At 44.6% G+C, this 22503-nt stretch overlaps 1 protein-coding gene across 4 annotated transcripts in view; it reads left to right on the top strand.

Annotated features, from left to right (window-relative positions):
* Nucleotides 1-22503, top strand: part of CRHR2 (corticotropin releasing hormone receptor 2) — a 246297-nt gene that overhangs the window by 85360 nt on the left and 138434 nt on the right. The window contains exon 1 of one of the 4 annotated variants that reach the window (XM_073334748.2): nt 20145-20218. The exons of the other annotated variants lie outside the window; for them this stretch is intronic. The gene's annotated coding sequence lies outside the window, so the exon portion shown is untranslated. Of the gene's footprint in view, nt 1-20144; nt 20219-22503 lie in introns of those variants that run through there. 4 annotated transcript variants of the gene reach the window in all.

The raw sequence follows: 22503 nt of genomic DNA, 5'->3' as shown, positions 1-22503 counted from the left end.
AATTGCAGCGTGGACGTTCGTTCTTGGTCTGGAGCCCAGGCTCTGAGACCCTGCGAAGAGCGAGTGTCCCAGAGCCCAGGCTCCAGCCTGATCCCAAACTTCTACATGGCTATTTTTAGCCTCGCAGCCCAAGCCCTGCAAGCCTGAGTCAGCTGACCTGAGCTTGGATGCTTCGTGCTGCAGGGTTTTTATCACAGTGTAGACACACCCCTTATGCACTAGTGAAAGCTGCTGATACTACAGTGATTAGGGCAGTATAAGAACCTACCTAGAACAAAATGAGTGGATATTACCAAGTAGCTGCACCCAGTACGTTACACGCCTGATCCCAAATCTCCCATTGAGATGAATGAGCTTTAGGGAAGGTCGAGCGTGACATTTATTTCCTTTCTTAGCCTCCCCTACTATTTCATGTAATACAGCACTTGCCTGGGGGGAGCTTTGGAATTGGGATGAAGAGGGGAGCTAGCCATGACACAATTTCTCTCCTAAGAAATGGCCTGCCAAGTGAAATCAGCTGACAACCATTGGTTGACAGTGCGTGTGTTCCAGCCACCGCCTCTAATGTATCAGAAAAGGGAGCCCCATTAAAGACAAGTATATTCAAGGTGAATATACACCTGCAATTTCTCTGCTTGGCCCCTAGGTGTCACTTAGAGTGCAGGTAAAGTCAATCTCCTAAAGCCAAATGTATTGGTGACTTCAATTGTGGTGTAAATGTCATGTGGTGTGAAAGTGGCTCAGAACACTGGCGTTGAGTAGTAGTCCTGATTTTTGTCCTCTGCTCTAATTAATAGGCCATGCTGCCTTTGGCACGAAAGATGGGCAAAAGGGATGCTGAGGGAGAGGGTGAATCCAAATCAAGGGCTACAATGGGGAAAGGGGGCACTTAGAAAAACATATGGAAGGAACTCCAGTCTTGTGCTCGCTGACCTCCGAGGAGCTGCTCCTTGTGGGAGAAGCAGGGAGAACTCCCCCAGAGCACCCTGAGGATATGCACTACAGTCGGGGGGGGGGGGGGGCAGCTCTTGCCAACTTACCTGAGCTAGCTTTAATTTAGCAAGCATGAGACCCAATAGCGGTGAAGCTGTGGCCATGTAGGCCGTCCAGATCTGCCTGGGACCCTGGGTAATTACTCACGTGGCTTAGCCGATGCTGGAACGTGTCTTGCTGTGGCCTTACTGCTATCCGTATGAGAGATAGCTAGGATAAGTTAGCTTGGGTATGTCTGCAAGTGCTGCAGTTATATCCTCCAGTTGCATTGCAGACCTACCTGAGTCCCGGGAAGAGCTGTTCCCCTGTAGGCTATTGGAAAACTGCAGTTAAGATCGCAGGAAAGCTTAGGCCTACAGGATGGATCAGGAGGAACTTCTCCTTGGGCACCAAGAAGGAATGAGTCCTGCCAGAGCGCTCGGCATTGTGGGAAAACCTAATTGAGTCCATTTAGCAACACCCCAGTCATGGGAGATCCCTAAATAAACATAATGAACTCTTGGACCTGCTGACCTTCCAGGGATGCTAGAAGATCCATTTTTAAACAGGTTATTGAAGAGGTGGAAATGCCCATGATAAGGGCCAGCATTTGTGGGTGACAGTGATGGGGCCGTGTCAGACGTAGCTTGATCTGATATCAGTGGTGCACAGTGGGCCCACCACAGTCCCAGACTGCATGCAGGGGGGATCCAGTCACACAGAGTGTTAGGGTTCTTAGGGATTGGCTTGTTTTAGCCTTGCTTTGAAATGGGATTAGCTTGATTTTTGGCTTATTGTGAAAGTCGGGGTGCTTATTTACCACATGAAGGTTGGCAGCTGTGATCTAAATATTAAGGGATTCTTCTTCCCTTTACAGTTCTCTTCAAGCATGTTTCGTTTTCCTCTTCCTTTCAGTTTTGTCCATGTTGGAATGTCAGGTAATCGTGGAATAAGATCAGTTCCAGAGTCAGTCCACCCATGTTCTGGCGTTTTCCTCTGACAAGCTGCAGGGGCTACTCTTGTTCACTTCAATAACGCAACTCCAATGACCTCGTTCTCCATGGCCTTATGCAGACTGGGAATAAAACAAACCAGGGTGCAAGTCGGTATGGAATTGGGGCCTAAGAGTCCCACCCTTAGTCTGTCCTTCAGCAGGACTTCTGGGGATAGGAATGAAAAGAAACCTGTTCTGTGCCATTCAATGAGCCCCCAGTGTTTTATCCAAATTTTGTTTTGTTGAAACTTTTAAAATAATCTCTGGAATCTTAAAGTTCTCTCTCTTCGGTGGGAGGCAGGGTTATTTTCATTTATTTATTTTTGTAATAGGAACTCAGTGTTATTCATTGGCATTCACCCTGCGGAGCAGGAAATCCCAATTAATGTCAAGGCTCCACAAGTGTAAGCATCAGTCACTGTGAAAATGCTACATGGTCATGGAGACCTACCAATGGGATGCCATATAATGGAGACTTAAGCAAGGGGCTAAGAGAAAGTTAATTTTTCCTCCTGCATGGGCTGCGAAGACAAGTTTCTCAATGCCATCGTCTCCCTCTGCTGGACTCTGAGGCAGACCCTCCAACGCCAGTTGGATTGCCTTTCATTGCTGCCCAGCTCTGTGCAGTGGGACACAGCTGTAATGTGAGAAACCCTGACACCACTAATCTAAGGCCCTGCTGAAGATCTCCCTTTCCTCCTCTCGCTGCTCCCCTCTTAAATTCAAGCAAAGAAGGATATAGTCCTTCCAAATACTCCTGATTCAAATGATGTGTAACGAGAGCAGAAAGTTGAACCATCTTCCCTACAGCCCATCCCTTATTGTCATTTACCTTTTAAGTAGCAACTCTCTTGATCTCCCTGTTTGGAAGGGAGCATGTCCCAACAACCTGTGGTATGTATTAGAATGGAGAATGTAGTTCTTGAAAATTAACCCTCTCTCCTCTCGTCTCTTTTTGAAGAGAGAAACAGGTTCACTGAGTGCTGTGGATCCACTATCTTCCCCTTCAGTTCTGTTCCTCCGCATTTCTTTTAAGGGTATCACTCCTCTCTCTCTCTCTTTGATATAATCCAGCGCTGCCTTCCTCTCACCCAGTCTGAGTCAATTGCCTCAAAAAGCGTGCTTTGCTTTTGCGAGACACTGAGTCTATTATGGGTCGATTTTGTGTGTGTGTAATCCATGCCTGCTTGGTGTGGCACTCTGTCCCCCTCTAGTGGCTGCTAGACCAGCTAGCGATTGATGAGCCTGCTACAGCCTTGCCTAAAAGACATACGTTAAGCTCCGGAGATCTCAGGTTCGATCCCGGCTGACGACGACCAGCGTCTGTTGGCATTAAATGTGCACACAAACCCAGTGCTTGCTCCTCACTGCCAATATTTTATGACTGGCTTCTCTGAAAGCAAAGGGCCAGATTCTGTGAGATGCAGCGCGCTTAGGGTAACCAAGTGCCCCTGACCAGCCGGAGGCCTGGTTTTCAGGGCCTCTCCCAGTGATCCTGTCAGCTTCACAAATATTAGCAGGTTTGCCTTAGGTTATGTAAACTCCTGTAGCTCCCATGAGTCCTCCTAGTGAGCCCTATACCGGTCTTCCAGCCAGCCCATTCAGGAGCCTTAGCCTTGCTGCCCAGTTGAGATCCAGCTCACTGAGCTCACCACTGAAATGCAGCCACTTCTGGAGCAAAGTAGTTCAGCTATTCATGCTAGTTTGGGGTAGGCAGTGAAAAACCCTGTGTCTAATGGAAACTGCAGTGGGGTTTATTTTTAGTACACAGAATATTTTTGCTGTTCCGCTCCATTTTAATTCATATAAAACGTACATTCTTTAATCCTCGTCTCTTGGGAAAAATTCCCCAAATCCACTAAAGTTTGGAAGGGTTTATACTCCCTTCTGTGAAGCAATGAAAATTAAAGAGTGGGCCGTACCCTGATTTCAGTTTACGCTGGTGTAAATATGGAACAACTCCACCGACAACAGTGGCGTTACTCTGGATTTAGACCAGTACAAATGAGCTCCGCATCTGGCCCTAGGAGGCCAGGGTCTGAGTTTCTTTCTGCGCCTGAGTCAGTGCTGTATAATGCTGCAGCACTATTGCGCTGGACTGGAAAATGGCTCTTAGACACTGAGCTAGATCAATTTTTGCAATTGCCCACAGCATCAAGGATAAAAGGGAGCAAAGGCAGGATAATTTCTCTGATGGGAGAGTAAATACTCTGGTGAGAAGATGTTAACGTGGCTTAGAAAGAGAATCTGCTCTTTCCGAAGGGCATTGGGTTGCTCTGGCAAGCCCAGGGATTGACAGAGAGAGAGAGAGAGAGAAACAATGGAGGGAAACATGCGAATGTAGGAATTAGGATGTGGATTCATTTTTTGGACCATGGTGATGTGACAATAGATTTCACAGATACAAAATACACCTAATTATCCTGAAGGTTCAGGGTTTTAAAAAGAACTAGATAAGTTCATGGAGGATAGGTCCATTGATGGCTAATGGGCAAGGATGCCACACAATGCTCTGAGTGACCCTAACCTCTGTTTGCCAGGAGCTGGGAGTGGATGACAGGGGATGGATCACTTGATGAGTGCCTGTTCAGTTCATTCCCTCTAAAAGGCCACTGTCAGAAGACGGGCTACTGGGCTAGATGGTCTGACCCACTATGGCCGTTCTTATGTTTATGTAAGGCTGGAAAGAGAGACAGTCCGGAAAATTCACTGAAAATGCTGACTTGCACTTTCTCCTTTACTTTCCATATATTTATTGACAGCCAGGCATGGAAAACTCTTAATAATAATCTATTTGTATTGTATTGCAGTAGATCCTAGTAGCCCCAGTCATTGACTAGGACCCCATTGTGCTAGGCACTGTAAAAATGCAGAAAAAGATGTTCCTTGCTCCCCAAAGAGCTTATAATCTGAGTGTGAGACAAAAGACAACATGTGGATGCTGGCAGAGAGACAGGGAGTCCAAAGAAACAATGAGACAGTATTGGCCAGCATGGTAAGCAGTGGGCTCAGCACCCTCACTGAGAATGAGGTCCTGTCTTTGTCACACAGCATATACTATGGGGGCAGCAGCAGAGGAAACCTCCCCTCTGCTATCCCACCAAGAGTACCTCCTCTTTCAAGTGGAGGCACAAGTCCTGATTCACCACTGCATTGCTCCAGTTCTGTGCTGCCCTTGAGTCCAGTGGAGTTACAGTGGTGGAAAATTGGAGTAACACAGCAGTGAATCGGCCCTGCGCTTTCTAGAGGTGAGGGTAGTTCATCACCTGGCCTCTCAGACAAATGGATTCATTTCAGTTCTGATATGGACACCTGGGGACTTATTCTCCTGCTACAAGCATAGGCGGCGAGTTATATGGGCCCGTGGTGCTCATGCTCCACCAATATTTAAGAATGTAGACCCAGCTCTACCAATGTTTGGGCTTACCGCACTTCGGAGGGCCCCGCGCTTCTGGGGGACACGGGATCCAGGACAGCCACAGGGATTAGCAGGGGCCCTGGCGCCGGCAGCAGCGAGCAACCCGGCCCCAGCCCGCCCCTCCCTGCCCCCCCCAAGTCCCTGCCCCCGCCCTGCCTCTTTCTGGACCAACCTCCTCCCCCGAACGATGCGGGGTGGACTGGGGCCAGGTCGCTCGCTGCTGCTGGCTGCCCCCAAAGTGTTCCTCTGTGGCAGACAGGGAACGAAGAGAGGCTTGGGAAACTGAAGCCCTACCCCAGAGTCTGGATATCATGCAGCAGGTGTGCTAAGCGAGAGATTAGTAATTGATTTTTTTATCCAATCTCAGATGTAAAAAAAAACAACTGGGAATTTACTACTAATCAGTTTCTAATTGCAGAAGTGTGACAGTGGGCATAATAATTGTCTGTGGTACTCTTGCAGCCCCATTTGTTTGCAGGTCTGAAAGAGCACAAGGAACATTCATTAATTCTCATGTCGCTGCAAGCTCCGTAAGTGTGCTCAGCATTTTACCAGCGGAGCAGCTGATGCACACAGAGCTCAGGGCCCACATTTTCCAACACGTCTGCTGATTTTTGAGGGCTTTGGCTTTTGGGTGTCTAACTTGAGGACACCTAGAAACCGGTTGTTCGGAGGTGCTGAGCACCTGCAGTTCCTGTCAATGAAATCAATTGGAAATCAGTGGGAGCGATGGGTGCCCAGAACTGCAGAAAATTGGGCCATGGGTATGTCAAGCTGGGACCCCTCAATAGTTGAGGTACCCAGAATTAGTACATGCTTTTCAGTGTTGACCTAGGAAACTTACCCAGAGCATCCAGACCTGAGAACAGAACCCAGAGCGCTGATTCATAGACTCCAAGGCCAGAAGGGACCATTATGGTCATCTAGTCTGATCTCCTGTGTAACAGAGGCCAGGGAACTCCCCCCAAAATAATTCCCAGAGCAGATCTTTTTTAGTTAAACATCTGATCTTGATTTTAAAATGGCCAGTCATGGAGAATCCGCCACGACTCTCGGTAAATTGTTCCAATGGTTAATTACTCTCACCCCTAAAAATTCCCAGGTCCATGCTGTAACTGCTAGACTACATCCCTTCATTTTTAATGATGAGCCTCTGTGATCTGCTGCTACCAGCTTCCCATTCAGCTGTGGGCACGCTCCCCCTATCAGTGTCATAGGTGGCGGATGGCTCTGAAACCGCAGTGGTACACAACCCATAAGGGACTCCATGCAGCGAGAGAGAGATGAGATGGCAGGGAGGTTAAGGGTGTATGCTCCACAGAACAGCCTCCACAAATAGTTCCTGAGGGGAGTGAGATGGGCAGGGAGGCTGAGGTGACATGGGAGGCATGAGGAGAGTGAAGGGAATCGAGTGAATTCATTGTTAGGCTTCCCGGAGGTAAACTTTCTTGAGTCCGTTTTGTTGGCAGTCTGACTGGGTAAAATTGATTGTTTTTCTCTTCATTTTTATATGCTTGGGGCTGGCACTGGGTTTTGCAGGTGGCAGCTGTTGGGAGGTGCCTGTCCACAGGACATGCAGGAGCATTTCTGCACCCTGGTTACTGGAGTTGATGCCAGCACCTCGTGACAAAAGATTGTCTTTGGAAACCTGTGTCACTGCAGGGCTGGGTCCCAAAGGTCTTGTTTCAAAGCGAGGAAGCTGCAGAAGGCCAGATCTTGGGTATGAGCTAGCTCGGGTGCTGACAGTGCATGGCCCCCATGCCACAGGGCTCTGTACAGCTGGTCACTTTACACGTGCCTAGGGATGACTCTGAGCACAATGTTAATTTGGCTAAGCCGTAGAACCAGCCTAGCAAACCTTCATGGCTTGTTAGCTCCGACCAAGTTTCCTCATCTATGTTACGTCCAGGTTAAATTAATATATTTCTAGAATAAAGGGCCAGAAGGGACCAACAGATCATCTAGCCTGACCTCCTGCATATCACAAGCCATTAAATCTCATCCAGTTATTCCTGTATTGAGTCCAGCAACGTGTGTGTGACTAAGTCATTGTCAAGGTTCCTCCCCCACTCTGAACTCTAGGGTACAGATGTGGGGACCTGCATGAAAAACCTCCTAAGCTTATCTTTACCAGCTTAGGTCAAAACTTCCCCAAGGTACAAAATATTCCACCCGTTGTCCTTGGACTGGCCGCTACCACCACCAAACTAATACTGGTTACTGGGGAAGAGCTGTTTGGACGTGTCCTTCCCCCCCAAAATACTTCCCAAAACCTTGCACCCCACTTCCTGGACAAGGTTTGGTAAAAAGCCTCACCAATTTGCCTAGGTGACTACAGACCCAGATCCTTGGATCTTAAGAACAATGAACAATCCTCCCAACACTTGCACCCCCCCTTTCCTGGGAAATGTTGGATAAAAAGCCTCACCAATTTGCATAGGTGACCACAGACCCAAACCCTTGGATCTGAGAACAATGAAAAAGCATTCAGTTCCTTACAAGAAGACTTTTAATAAAAATAGAAGTAAATAGAAATGAAGAAATCCCCCCTGTAAAATCAGGATGGTAGATATCTTACAGGGTAATTAGATTCAAAAACATAGAGAACCCCTCTAGGCAAAACCTTAAGTTACAAAAAAGATACACAGACAGAAATAGTTATTCTATTCAGCACAATTCTTTTCTCAGCCATTTAAAGAAATCATAATCTAACACATACCTAGCTAGATTACTTACTAAAAGTTCTAAGACTCCATTCCTGGTCTATCCCCGGTAAAGACCAGCATATAGACAGACACACAGACCCTTTGTTTCTCTCCCTCCTCCCAGCTTTTGAAAGTATCTTGTCTCCTCATTGGTCATTTTGGTCAGGTGCCAGCGAGGTTACCTTTAGCTTCTTAACCCTTTACAGGTGAGAGGAGCTTTCCCCTGGCCAGGAGGGATTTCAAAGGGGTTTACCCTTCCCTTTATATTTATGACAGTCATACATTGTATTCGGTGCCTGTGTAAGTAGATATAATTCCACTGCACTCAGCGGAGTTACACTGGGACTCCATTTAGCTTAATAAGGCTGGAGGAGCCTCATTTTAAGCACCAAACAAGACGAGAGAGCACATAAACTCCTTGGCTCTGTATCGTGGCTCCTGAGACTCAGCCCCAGGGGCAGCAGCAGCTGATCCCAATGCAGCTACGGTGCCCTGCATACATTTCCCAGTGCAGCCCTTTCCCTGAAACCCTTTTGCTGAATGTACTGATGGAGGCCGTGTGTCGAAAGTTTAAACCGGGAGTCATTGTGAATTACTGTCCCCTCTCTAGGAGGGCCCGAGGGTCAAACACATTCGTGCTTGTAGACTTAAAGAGATCATTTAATTTAAAAAAAAAAGTCATAGCTCAGTATGGCCCTTAGATGTTCATCCTGACCAGTTCTAAGCATCACCAGTTCCTGTTAATTTTCCATGCACAATGTATTGTATCTTGTAAAACTTAGTTTAGCAGTAATAATGAGGATAAAAATATTTCCACGCTTGTACACTAGACAAAGGTCTTCAGCGCTTTTTAAAATCCTTCTACTAATACACGGTCCAGGTAAGCAGTAGATGGTTTAGGGGGGGTGTGTGTGTGTGTGTGTGGCTTGAAAGCACAGAGAATGGACAAATGCGATCTTGCCTTTATACAGGTAACTTTCAGGTGGCACTGTAATATGAATGGAAAAAAAGTTTTCGGTCAAGATTTTGAAAAGATGATCGTTATTTTGGTACCTCCATTTTGAGCGCTCAACTTGAGATGCGTTAGTCGGGTCTGATTTTTAGGAGGTTGGTGATACATATTTTTTAAGCGTCTGCTTTTTTTCAAAAGTGATTTTCCCCCCCACATTTGCTTTCACTGAGACTTAGGCTTCTATGTCATTTTGAAAATGTTGCTACTACTCTTTGAAAATTCAGCCCTTTTAAAATGTCTTGAGCATCCAGCATCACTAGTCCCATTTGGAAGTCCTGGCTTTGATGTCTAAGAATGATTATGTTGCAGGGTGACATATCACATCAGACCAAGACAGCCTATTCACTTGGTTTTTATAATCATTCTTTAAATGACATATTGATTCTTAAGAAAAGTTTCACTTGTTGTTTTAACTATTACTTTGCCAGTACTCCAGGGCAGAGACCTCGTCTTTCTATCTATATTGGAAAGCACCTTGCATGCTTTTGGGTGGTGTGAAAATAATAATAGTAATTTAACTGGAAGATGAAGGGCATCTGGATATCATAATGTCTGATTTTGTCTTTTTTTTTTTTCAGTTGCTCAGAGCTAAATGTAGAGACCAGACATTTTCAGCTAAGTGGGATTGATCAGTCTTGTCTGGTCTCCAGAGCTAACTTCTTTGCAAAAAAGACAGGGATTGGCAATGAGAGGCAGAGGGGTGATAGTGGAAGTGGATGCAGAAGAAAGGCAAGAGATGAGGGACCACTCCACTGGCAAGAATGGGCGTGTGGAGACCCAGAGGAGATCGACTGCTAGAACCTGGGGAGAAAGCAAGGTAGATAGGGGAAAGCAATGCAGAGGAAAATATAGGCTAGGACTTGGAAGGGCTCATACGTGAGGGGTGAGGGAAGGTAGGTCTGCTGTAGAATATTTTAGGAGTAGAAAATGGCCACCCTAGGGTAGGAGCTGGGAACAGTATCATAGGCGCAGAACATGGTTGACATGGATGACTTGGAGGATAAAGGGTAGATGTCCAGGGACAGGGAAAGCACAGCAATTGAGAGGAGTGTCCGTGGGTTTCTCAGGGTCATGGAAAAGCTGGAGGAGAAGAGAGAAGGAGTGCTTAATGCGTTGTAGGAAGAGCAAGGTGAAGAGGCAGTAATTAGGGGAAGGCGTAGGCTGGAGGAAAGCACGTGGGGGGGGAGATAGATAGAGGTGTAGAGGAACAGTGTGTGGGAGCTGAATGAGAGAACTGACAGCAAGCGTGGCAAGCAGAAGCAAAGCAATGGGGAAAGTACAAAGGGTCAGGCAAGCAAGCTGTGAACAGCGAGTGAGACAATGAAGGCACAATCATCCGAATTGCAATTTCAAAAGAACAGCAGATGGGAAGGGGAAATTGTTAGTTAAGCTCAGGATGCAAAGAACGAGTGCAAGAAATGCTTTACTGCAGTTGGGGGTGCACGGGCAGGGCGAATAGCCACAATTAGCAACCGCAGCACAACCGAAGTCTCCAAGCAATGAATAAAGAATCCCGTGTTGAAGTGAATGTGTCTGTGTGAGAAGCAAAGGGAGGCGCGTGATTTAGTTTGGTTACTTGGCACTCGTACAGGTGAAATGGACTCCCACCTAGGACTCAAACAGAATGCTTTCTCCTTCTCATAGAATCATAGAATATCAGGGTTGGAAGGGACCTCAGGAGGTTATCTAGTCCAACCCCCTGCTCAAAGCAGGACCAATTCCCAACTAAATCATGCCAGTCAGGGCTCTGTCAAGCCTGACCTTAAAAACTTCTAAGGAAGGAGATTCCATCACCTCCCTAGGTAACCCGTTCCAGTGCTTCACCGCCCTCCTAGTGAAAAAGTTTTTCCTAATATCCAACCTAAATCTCCCCCACTGCAACTTGAGACCATTGCTCCTTGTTCTGTCATCTGGTACCACTGAAAACAGTCTAGATCCATCCCCTTTGCAACTCCCTTTCAGGTAGTTGAAAGCAGCTATCAAATCCCCCCTCATTCTTCTCTTTCGCAGACTAAACAATCCCAGTTCCCTCAGCCTCTCCTCATAAGTCATGTGCTCCAGCCCCCGAATCATTTTTGTTACCCTCCGTTGGACTCTTTCCAATTTTTCCACATCCTTCTTGTAGTGTGGGGTAATAGGTAAGGCAGGAGTTGTTCCAGTTTACATCATTATTATTATTTATTATTTGTATTAGCATAGCACCAAGGAGTCCCATCCATGGACTGGGACCCTGCCGTGCTAGGCGCTGTACAAACATGGAACAAAAACACAGTCCCCAATCCAAGAGCTTTACAGTCTAACTATACATCCAGAGACAGATGGGTAGAGACGAAGGGCGACCACAATGAGACAATATGGGTCTGCGGGATGGGCAGCAGCACGCCAGCAGCCGCACTGCTGGCAGGTGTTATGTAAGCGTTACAGCAAAGGGGAGTTTTGAGGAGGGATACGAAGGTGGATAATGAGGCGGCTTGGTGGGTTTTTCATGTGAGGGCCTCCCAAGCGTGAGGGGCAGCATAGGAGAAAGCATAATGGTGTTTATTTGGACATTCAGTAAGTAGGCAGTGGAGGCCGGCGTCGTAGGCTAGGCAGAGGAAAGCATCACTAGCTTGATGAGCAAATGAGCCAATACGTAAGATGGGGATTGACTGTGAAGGCCCCTGAAAGTGAAGACAAGCAGCTTATGTTTGACGCTTCCTCTTTGATCTTCACTAGCCTGCGTTTGTCTTGCTTTCAAAGAGTTCTGCTGATCTTGTGAGTGCATGTCCTGGTGCCTGGATCAGGCAACCGACTGCTAGAACCAACTACATCTAGTTCCAACTCTGCTACTGCCCTGCCAAGTGACCTTGGGCAAGCCACTTAACTCTTCTGTCCTTCAACCTAGCCATCTGTAAGTGGGCATAACAATAGTTAGAGATGAACCTGAATCAGAACTTCGACCAAACCCCTCAAACTTTGTCGCTAAGGTCCATCTGTATTAGGTAGTCACCTACCTCACAAGGGCATTGTGGAAGACACCTCATTACTTAGGGTGAAATTTTACTCTAACTTATTCCCTGGGTCCCTTTGATTACAGTGGGGTCTAGATAGGATACCTCAGAGGACAGAATTTGGCTCTTAATATTTATAATGCCATTTAAAATCCTTTTAGAAGGTTGCTAGAGAAATGCAAAATGCTATAATATGTAGAATTTGTTTTTAATCTGTTGCCATCATTGGGAGTGTAAAAAGCCAGGATTAAATTCTTTCAATAGTAAAAGGTACTTTTACTCCCTGAATGTCAATGCAAGGTGAATTAAAATAAGCATTCCTGTTATAATCTAGAAACTGTCATTAAAGTTAGAGATGGATTTGGAAAATAGCTATTGGTATGAGACAGATCTTCATAGCTGCATTAACAGAAATATGCCCATACTTGCAAGTCTAATCTGCACATGTAACTACCATGATAGTTACATACAAATGATCCCTTGGCTACATAACCATGAATTTGCATGCAAATTAATGGGCCAATTGCATGCAATTTTTTCCATGTGCAAAAGTGCATGCACAGTTATAAAGAAATCTGGTTTCTTAGGTTATCCAGTCTATTTCGCTGCAGTGCAGGACTGGTTCCTATGTTACATTTTCTAGTGCTATGTATAGCCTGGTTTCAAATATCCCACAAAGTGGGGCTTCTGCCCCTTTCCATGGTGCAATAGAGAGGAGCCTTTGAACTACCCTGACTGGGAATGGAGGTATGTTTTTGGAGAACAGAGTTTAGTTTTGCAAATACTAATATAGTAACATTGCAATATGAAAATGACTTTTCAGATATAGAAACACTATAGCATGTTAGTGATAAACATAAATTCTGGAACCCACATGCACGTATAAGGATTATTATAGTAGGAATTTACGAAGGCTATTTTCTTTTTCCTCTACAATGGCACTTTAGTGCCAAGAAGAAAACAAGTTCCAGTATGTTGACTCTCCTATGGATTTCTGCCTGCTTGAAATATCTGATGTGTTTAATGTAGCTGCAGCATGTCTGTCTCTGAGCAGTGCAGATGAGTGATGTAATACATCAAAGACCGGGGATGCTGAAAGGCAGAAGAATCAAAGGGAATAGAAATGGATAGGGGTGAATATAGATAAAATAAAGGGCACGTCTGAGCTCATGCAATTAGTGGAAGAATAGATTTTGGTTTGTGGTGCGTTCAGGATGAAGGTGGGTTGTGAGAGAAGGGAATATGAGAGAGAATTGAGGCATCAAGTTTTTACTGTGCACCTTAGGCAGACTTTACCTTCTCTTCAACCTTCTGAACTAATCCTGTGATCAGCTAACATGGATCAAACATTTTTTGAATCACCCCGGAGATGCAGAGTTAGTGGTTTGCTATTTCAATGTAAAAGGGTTCCCAGTAATTCTAAACCGTGGAATAGTTATTACCACATAAGTCTTGCTTGAGATTCAGAGTTTAGGTGTCTGACCTTTTGGATTTATTCAGATTCAATTTTTCCAGATACTAATTTTTTCAATTATGTTGATCATGGCAGCGGCTCTGGAAATAGCGGCACATCTGGGGTATTTGTGAAGGTTGCAAAAACAGGGATGAGCCATGTTAAATCTGATAGATTAAATCAGAATAATATCTTTAAAAGACTCCATGTCTCATTATCCTTTGTCTTGTACCTTGTTTAGTAGTAATAATAATACCCAGCTTTTATAGAGCACTTTTCATCAGTAGATTTCAAAGTGCTTAGCAAAGTAGGTCAGGGACATTATCCCCATTTTACAGATGGGGCGGAGCAAACTGAAGCACAAAGAGGTGAAATGACTTGCCCGGGGTCACTCAGGCTGATGGCATGGCCGGGACAAGAATATCAGTCTCTACCATCCCAGTCCAGTGCTCTGTCTGCGACACCACACTGCCTAATCATGTTCACTTGTGTAGAGGGGGTGTAAAATGCTACCCAGTCAGAAAGGTTGTGTCCTCCATGTACTTTTGCATCGGTATATATCACTGCACAAGTTGCAAGGCAGAGGAGAATCAGGGCTGCTCTTCTTGCCCAAACAATGTTTTTTGGCTTTAATGTCACAAACAAGAAGAAAATACTATGTCACAGGTTATTTGTAGTTGTGGGCATAGTCTTTGCGGGCACAATTCTGCTATGAGATTTGAAGGCACTTCACAAGTTTGATGTTCAGTGGAACCACTATGTGCATGAATGAGGAGTGTTTGAAAGGCTATGGATTGCAGGATTAGCCCCCATATTAACAGGCACCTCCCTCCTTGGAAAAACAAACGGTGGCCAGATCTCTCTGCACACACTCCTATCAATCTATGTACGTGAGAGGTGGGATATATATTACACAAGATACAAGGCAGAGGGGAGAACTGGACCCAGACATCTGTATTGGAAATAATGTTGCACACATGCTTTTGGTGATTGTAAAAGGAGGTGTCTGGCAGAAAGCTTTCCACGAGTCATTTTATGTGAAGAAAATAAATTTCACTCAAGCAGATGACGAAGGAAAGGATTTGCAGACATTTCCAGGTACTTTTCAAGCAAGTAAGTGATAATATATGCACAGAAATGTCAAGTAATTACAAATGGTTGGGCAAACTCCCAAGTGTTCAGCTCTGATACCAGCAAGCGTCCAAAAGTTTGGATGAATCTCTTAAAATGTATCCAAATTTGAAATGTGTGTGATCATCTTTGGATTGGAGATGAGACTGCAAATCTCATATCGTCAGGGAAGATTTTCCATTTTTGTCCATGCTGGAAATTATTGTTGTTGATATTTCTTATGATTTAATGAATTTATTTCCATTGCAGTAGTGCCGAGGAGCCCCCATCATGGACCAGGGTTCCATTGTGCTAAGCCCTGTACAAAAACAACAAAAAAGACAGCCCCATGCTAGAATTGCCTTGCTGTTAATTGCTTCTGTTTTCACTGCTGGTCAACCCCAGAAAATGTGGAAAGCAGAATGTAGCATGTAGGAGAGTCATGGAGGCGGAAGAAAATGAAAAGAAAAAAAATCAAAACAAAAGTTATTCTAACTCTTCTTTTCAAATCTTAAAAATAAATTTCAAGGGGACTCTGTGATCCCATGTACTGGTTGCAGAATGCAGCCTTCCACTCCTAGGCAAAAGGCTGAAATACAAGGCAGGTGGGACATGACCAAAAGTCATTACCATGGCTTGACTCTTTGGTGGCTAGCTTGAAATCATTTGTGGTCTCCTTCCATTTTTCACTGGACAGGTGTCACCATCACAAACTGGCCCTGAACTACTATAGCAATGGTGCCTTTATTGCCAGACTCAGGAAAGAGACCAAGGCTCAAAAGAGCGTGGGGACAGGCTGGCACTTACATCAATTGGCATGTTAACGAGGACACAGGTGGAAGTGCCCCTTGCACTCATGGTCCTTCTCAAAATGGAGACTCTACACTAAATTCACTTTCCTTTTATGTACCGATTCAGAGTTCAATTTCTGTTCTTGAAATCCAAAGGTTGGAGTCAATTCTTATTTCTCTGTAACCAGCCCACCTATCCCTACTGATCACCATTGCCTAAAAATACTTTCAAACTACTACTTCTTCTCCTGATCCCATTCACTGGGGCCAGGTTGTTGTACAAGCATCTGCCATCTTCATTTGTCCAAGGCAGCACTAAGGTCCACCTGTTTACCATTTTCTCTGATGCAATCCATCCCTCACTTCCTTGGCTTTCCTTGGGGTCTTTTTCCTACCATCTTCTCCTGACATGCTATCTTCACCAGGTCCCCTTCGTTCATCCTCTGCATGTGTCTGAAACAGCAAAGTTTTGCTTCCTGGATTTTGTCAGCCACATCACGGACATTGACTTCCATCCTAATACTTTCATTTCAAAATCTGTTTCTTTGTGTAATTTGTATGGTGCTGACACGTCTCATATTAAACACCTGTTGGCGATGAACCTGCTGTTTCTTTATCATTCATGCTTCTGCACCACACTGCCTTGCAAGCCACACCATTGTTCTGTACAGTGGACTTTCAAACTTTAGTGACGTTCCTAAAAAAACGTAACTTGATCCCTAAAATTCCCGGAGGCTGTGCAATCTTAACATGTTCTACTGTTCTGTCTGACCCCTATTCCAAAAATAAAATACTCTGTTTTCATAGTGACTGGTGCCATTGGCTGGTTATTAAGGCATTGTAAACAAATTACAGTGAGATAAGTTTAGCCTTTGATTCAATACTTCTGCTTCATTCACTGCTCTTGATGGACTTCAGCTTTCTGTTTCAGCAGCATTTATGAATCTGCTTCTGCTGCCTATATCTCCAGACAAATTGTCCTTAGCATTGTAGTTTCACAGGGCATTGTAAAGGGCTGGTGGTTAAACTCTTGCAGATATTCGTTTTAATCAGCTGTGTCTCTTCTGAAGGCATTCTGAATTTCACAGAAGGAAGTAACGCTGACATAGAAATGCATGGACCACTTATCTATCCACACTTGATCTAGATGTTTCATTTCGTTACGGGCTGAATAAGCATTCAATGAATTTAGAAATGAGGCAATAATATGAAAGGAAAACTGTTATTTTCATGGCTTAAGACTGCAATGCATGCTTTGCCTTCTAGTATGAGGACTCTTCTCTTACCTGATTATCCACCCCCATTATGGCCCTGATCCTGAGCTGGCACAAACTGAAGTCAATGAAGCTATACACTGGATGTGCTTGAGCAATGGTTCTCAAACTGAGGTCTTGCAGCCCTTTTCTGATCATCCATAGGATGAAAAAATTTAGGACTGTAGAATTGTTGTTTGGAAGGAGATGTGGTCCATGTGGGGATTTCTCTCTTTTATAGTGAAATGGTTGGAGATTTAGGCTAATCCCAATATGATCTGGCCCTACAATTGTACACTTCTAGAGGTAGGGATCCTGTTTAGCTATTTTTAATTAGGTTTTAATGCACCTTGTGCAACCGTTGTGCTACATATTTGTAACATTGCATCTCTGGATAGGTTGACAGAACTGGGGATTGAACCTGAGACGTGGGGAGCTATAAGCTTGGGCCTTTCCTGCTTGAGCTAAAAGACCCTCATTTGTTAGTTCAAAGCCAGTGACAGACTCATGAACCCACCACTAGAGTGGGCCAGAGCCATACTGTGTAAGCATGGGTTACATGCAGAATAATAATACATTATACCAAATAATGATGCATTCAAGACTACACATCCTGGTGCTATTATGTGGCTCACAAAACAATAATAATAATATATCCTTACCCAGGTCTATTACACCTAATTTTTTGGATGCATAATAATTCTAATTTCCAATGCACTCCTGTTGCAGGACCTTGGATCTACCGTATAAATACAATAATATTTTAAGGGAGGAAGGGAGAAATTATGCAGAATACATGGAGACAATATCTAAAGTAAAAGTATGTTTTTGAATATTTTTGCTTTAGGTATAAATGGTAAAACTGAGCAATTGGGATTATTTTGTTTTTGTTTTTAACTGGAAAATGTGAAAACTGACATGTTAGCACTTCCCATAGAGTGTGATAGATCCTCAGCAAACAATAATATTAAGTTAGTCATTTTCATATGTGAGTTTCAGTATTCAGTTGATTGAAAATTGAACCACCCCTAAACAACATTCTGCCTGGATGTGATATTACACATAGATATAATGAGCCAATTTTTCAGATCATACTGGAGTTTAAATGTTTCAGAGTTTCCTATGTCCATTATGGTCTGTTCTTGAATAGAAGAGAATGGAGCCCACAGTCTGTTTAAAAAAATACTTTGGGTTAAGAAGTAGTTATTATTATTATTTATTGTTTGTATTATCATCCTAAGAACCGGGATCCCATTTTGCTAGGTACTGTACAAACACAGAACAGAAAGACAGTGCTTGTCCCAAAGAGCTTAACAATCTAAATAGACCAGACAGACCCGGAGTGGGGGAAAGGGTAGAACAGAGAAGCACAGTGAACAATGTGGTGACAGCAAAGGGCATGTTAATACCACTGTTTTGGGGGGTAGCATGGGGAGAGAGTTAAGTTAGGCGAGCATCAGCTAAACAGGGAGCAGTGTAGGGAAGGCAAGAGGGTGAGGAGGACAGGGCAGGGGAGAGGAGGGTAAAAGGGGAGGCATGAGTGAAGCTGACGTGAAGAGACATTCAAGGCATTGGATGGGATTGCCAAAGGGACCTAAGGGAGTTAGGCACCCAGCTTTCTTTGGCCCCTTTGAAAAATCCCATACATTATTACTGTATGTAACACAAAATCCCAACAACCAATTTTGTCCACATGGAAGAAAAAACTCCTATGAGTAAAGACCTTCTGCAATATGGCTCAGCAGCCTATGGAGAATTCTTATACTAAAGTTAAAACTTGGGTCCACTGAATTTTTCCTCCACAGGACCAACGACTCGTTTGGTAAGTGCTCTTTCCCGCCTTTTTATCCTGGAAGTACGGTTTGTTGCATGTCCTGCGGGCCCAAGTTGAATTTCTCACAAGATCCATTTCGTTGGCCATGGCAGAGTTGGACTTAGCTCTCTGAAATTGACCAGTTCTGTATTTAAGGGCTTAGCAAAAGGCCATCTGAGTCAGTGGAAAATTTCATTGACTTCAATGGAGTTTGCCGCCAGCCCTTGGATACCAAGAAATACCACAGATAGCATCCTGCAAGAGATTCTCTGGATCTTGGAGGCTCAGACCCCAACTGAGCAACACCTAATACATACCCTTAATTTACTTGAGCCCCCAATGCAATACTGCTGCCAGGCATAGCACCCTGATAGCGTATGCAAGCTGCTTCCTTTCTGTGGTTTGTAGACTCTTAAGAAAGGTGGCAATTTGCAGTCTAAGCATAATGTTAAGTTGGATGGAATGTTGAGACAAAAAGATTGCTGGCTAATGTTATGGGTATTGGTTACACAGAAATATTCTCTAGGTATCAAGTCTGAAGTGACATAATCTATTGGGGGAGAGGGAAATATCTATACCGCTGCTATCTTTCTTTTTATTATAGCACTAGTGACCTCAGTGCAAGGTTTTTCTGGGGGATTTGCTAAGCTCTGTCCTTCAGTTCCTCCCAAGCGGTCATTAATCCTACAGACAATATTGTCTTGCAGACAATATCATCTGCCTTGACTGCCGTTGCTTAGTTAATGTAGCCCCATCAACTTTCTCCAGAACTACCATACAGTCCATAACATTTGTCCAGGAAGTTTCCACCCCAGGGCACTTGTGTTCAATCTCTCACAGTTAAGCTCTGTAATTTTACATAAAGACCCGTTTTTGGCTTAATGTTGCATTCAATGTATGAAAATGTATCAGCACATCTCAAATGTTACTGTTTTGTATGCTGGCTCTTTGCATTTCAGTCACAACCATTTCCCATTTGCTAAAAGGTTCAGCACTTTGTTAATGTAAGCAGGGTCTGAGTGAGCTCTCCCCTGACATCCAGGGGTAAAAGACTACAGGAGCAGACTGTATTTTCATAAACATGCCTACTCTGCCTAGGTGAGCAACATAGAATCATAGAATATCAGGGTTGGAAGAGACCTCAGGAGGTCATCTAGTCCAATCCCCTGCTCAAAGCAGGACCAACCCCAACTAAATCAACTAAACAGATGGAGCTGCTTTGCCAAAATGATCCTTTTTGGCTGGTGTTGTGTTACAGATCACACCTTGGCACGCCCACGGGTTTTTGCATGCAGCAGACACTTGAGGATACCATTGTGGATATCCTACGGGACATGGCCAAGATCAACTCTTCCCTACTGGCACCATGGCAGAAGATCAATGGCTTTCTGTGTCAATGTTAAAACACACCAATTGCTAAAGTCTTTGGGGGCAGGTACAAAATGAACATATTAAATGACTTATTTGCAGTATGATTTTATAGCTATAATTAGGGCTGGCCTTACCATGAGGAGAACGGAGGCGGCTGCCTCAGGTGCCAGACTCGGGGCTGCGCGGGGGGGGGGAACTACTAGGACCCAGAGTGTAGAAAATTGTGTCTGCTGCTGGTGCATATGTATTCTCTCTCCTCTAGATGCACAGAGATGGTGGAGTGCTGTGCTGGAGGAAGGAGGGCACAAGAGACGTAACAGGCAGGCAGGAGAAAAGGTGAGAGGGAATAACAGAAAGCAGCAGAAGCTGCAGGGAGAGAACATAAGAATGGCCATACTGGGTCAGGTCAAAGGTCCATCCAGCCCAGTATCCTGTCTACCAGCAGTGGCCAATGCCAGGTGCCCTAGAGGGAGTGAACCTAACAGGTAATGATCAAGTGATCTCTCTCCTGCCATCCAGCTCCACCCTCTGACAAACAGAGGCTAGGGACACCATTCCTTACCCATCCTGGCTAATAGCCATTAATGGACTTAACCCCCATGAATTTATCCAGTTCTCTTTTAAACCCTGTTATAGTCCTAGCCTTCACAACCTCCTCAGGCAAGGAGTTCCACAGGTTGATTGTGCGCTGAGTGAAGAAGAACTTCCTTTTATTTGTTTTAAACCTGCTACCCATTAATTTCATTTGGTGGCCCTAGTTCTGATATTATGGGAACAAGTAAATAACTTTTCCTTATTCACTTTCTCCACACCACTCATGATTTTATATACCTCTATCATATCCCCCCTCAGTCTCCTCTTTTCCAAGCTGAAAAGTCCAAGTCTTTTTAGTCTCTCCTCATATGGGACCCGTTCCAAACCCCTAAACATTTCAGTTGCCCTTCTCTGAACATTATCTAATGCCAGTATAGCTTTTTTTGAGATGAGGGGACCATATCTGTACACAGTATTCAAGGTGTGGGCGTACCATGGCTGAGGAGCCTCTTATGTACCTCTCTAGCACCCCCAGGAGCCTGGACTGATTAACACCAGCTTCTCAGGGAGCTTCCTGTTTCCTGCTGCTTCCCTGAACCCACTTGAGGAGAACAGGCAGTCAGCTGAAGCAGTAGGAGCCAGTTAGGCCCTTAAGACGCTGATATCTTCCCTCACTCAGGCCCTGCTACCAGCCTGCTTATTTGTCCCCTTCAACTGAGCGTTGAGAGCCACTATAGCTGGCACAGAACAGCAGTCATGAGTGAAAGAAGAAAATGCTCCTCTGGGGCAGCATTCAGAAAAAGACAGAAAGCAAAGGAAGCTTTTCTATCTAAGCAGGAAGGAGTTCTCCTGAGATACATAGACACATGTTAGGGGGCTTATTCCTTCACCCACTTACTTCCTTGGTCCTTCTCACATGGACAGAGAGCAACAATACCCAAAGTCCAAAGGTGCAAACAATTTGATGTTTATTGGGGTGAACTTCCAGCAAGCATGATTCCAGTTTCCTTCCTTAGTATCCTCCTTCCCAGCTCTGACACCACAGAGCCTTACACCTGTGTCCCTGTTCCCATTCCTACCCTTAGCCAAACATGATTCCAATTTCCTTACCCCCATGCCCTGTTCCCATTTTCCCCACACCCACACACCCACCCACTCACTTCCTGATTGACTGCAGGCTATATAGTAAAACTTGAGTTCTGCTTTGCTATACCTTAACCAATCATTTTCCTGAAATTTAACTAACCAATCCTAACATATTGTAACATGATTATGTAACCAATTATATCCCACCACCTTAATTAGTTTACCTCCAGCAAAATTAATTATATAGCAGACAGGAACAATCACAGAACCAGACAGAGATTATACAGACAAACAATAGCAAAGTGGGAGCTATAATGACAAGACAATACAGAAGTGAGGATTTCACATCCCAGCTATTGATAAGTGAGTTCTTGCCAGACAGGATGCTATCAAACTAAGTTTCCTTTTACATTTTGTAGGCACTTCCCTTTCTCTGGAGGCGATAGGAACTATCAGGACAGGACTGTATTCCAAACCGCCCAATAGCACCTTCTTTCAATGTGACTAGTTTGGAATGTGAGGATGTGACCGTTCGCTTCCTTGCTTATGGCTGCCTCTGCTGCTTAGCCAAAGGCCTTAGCCTAAGCACAGGGCCTCAGACTGTCACAGTAAGAGAAGGCCCTTACACCGGCAGACAGTGATTTTGATTCTTTCTTTTGTACCTCTATAACTAGACAAGTGATAAGAATACACCTAAATTCTTAGAGTATAGGCCTTTACAGACAGGCCTGAATATCTATATCCTAACAACACAAATGTTCATGGTGAGCCTTCCGGCCCCAGTGAGGATGTGAGTGGTGAGGAGGTGCCTGATCTTCCAGTTAGTCAGAGGGCAGGTGACCTGGCAGCTACTGCAGCATCCATATCTCCATCTCAAATGGATGTAACTGTGCACATTCCTATAGAAAAGTGTAGATCAGAGAAGAGTGTGGAGGAGGCGCAAGAAACAGCTGCTGCTGAGTTTAGTTCCTTAAGTCTAGATGATCCAGGATTGTGGACCC

This window comes from Lepidochelys kempii, chromosome 2 (assembly GCF_965140285.1).
Source record: "Lepidochelys kempii isolate rLepKem1 chromosome 2, rLepKem1.hap1, whole genome shotgun sequence".
Taxonomy (NCBI): Eukaryota; Metazoa; Chordata; order Testudines; family Cheloniidae; genus Lepidochelys; species Lepidochelys kempii.
This window is presented reverse-complemented; position numbering and strand designations above follow the sequence as displayed.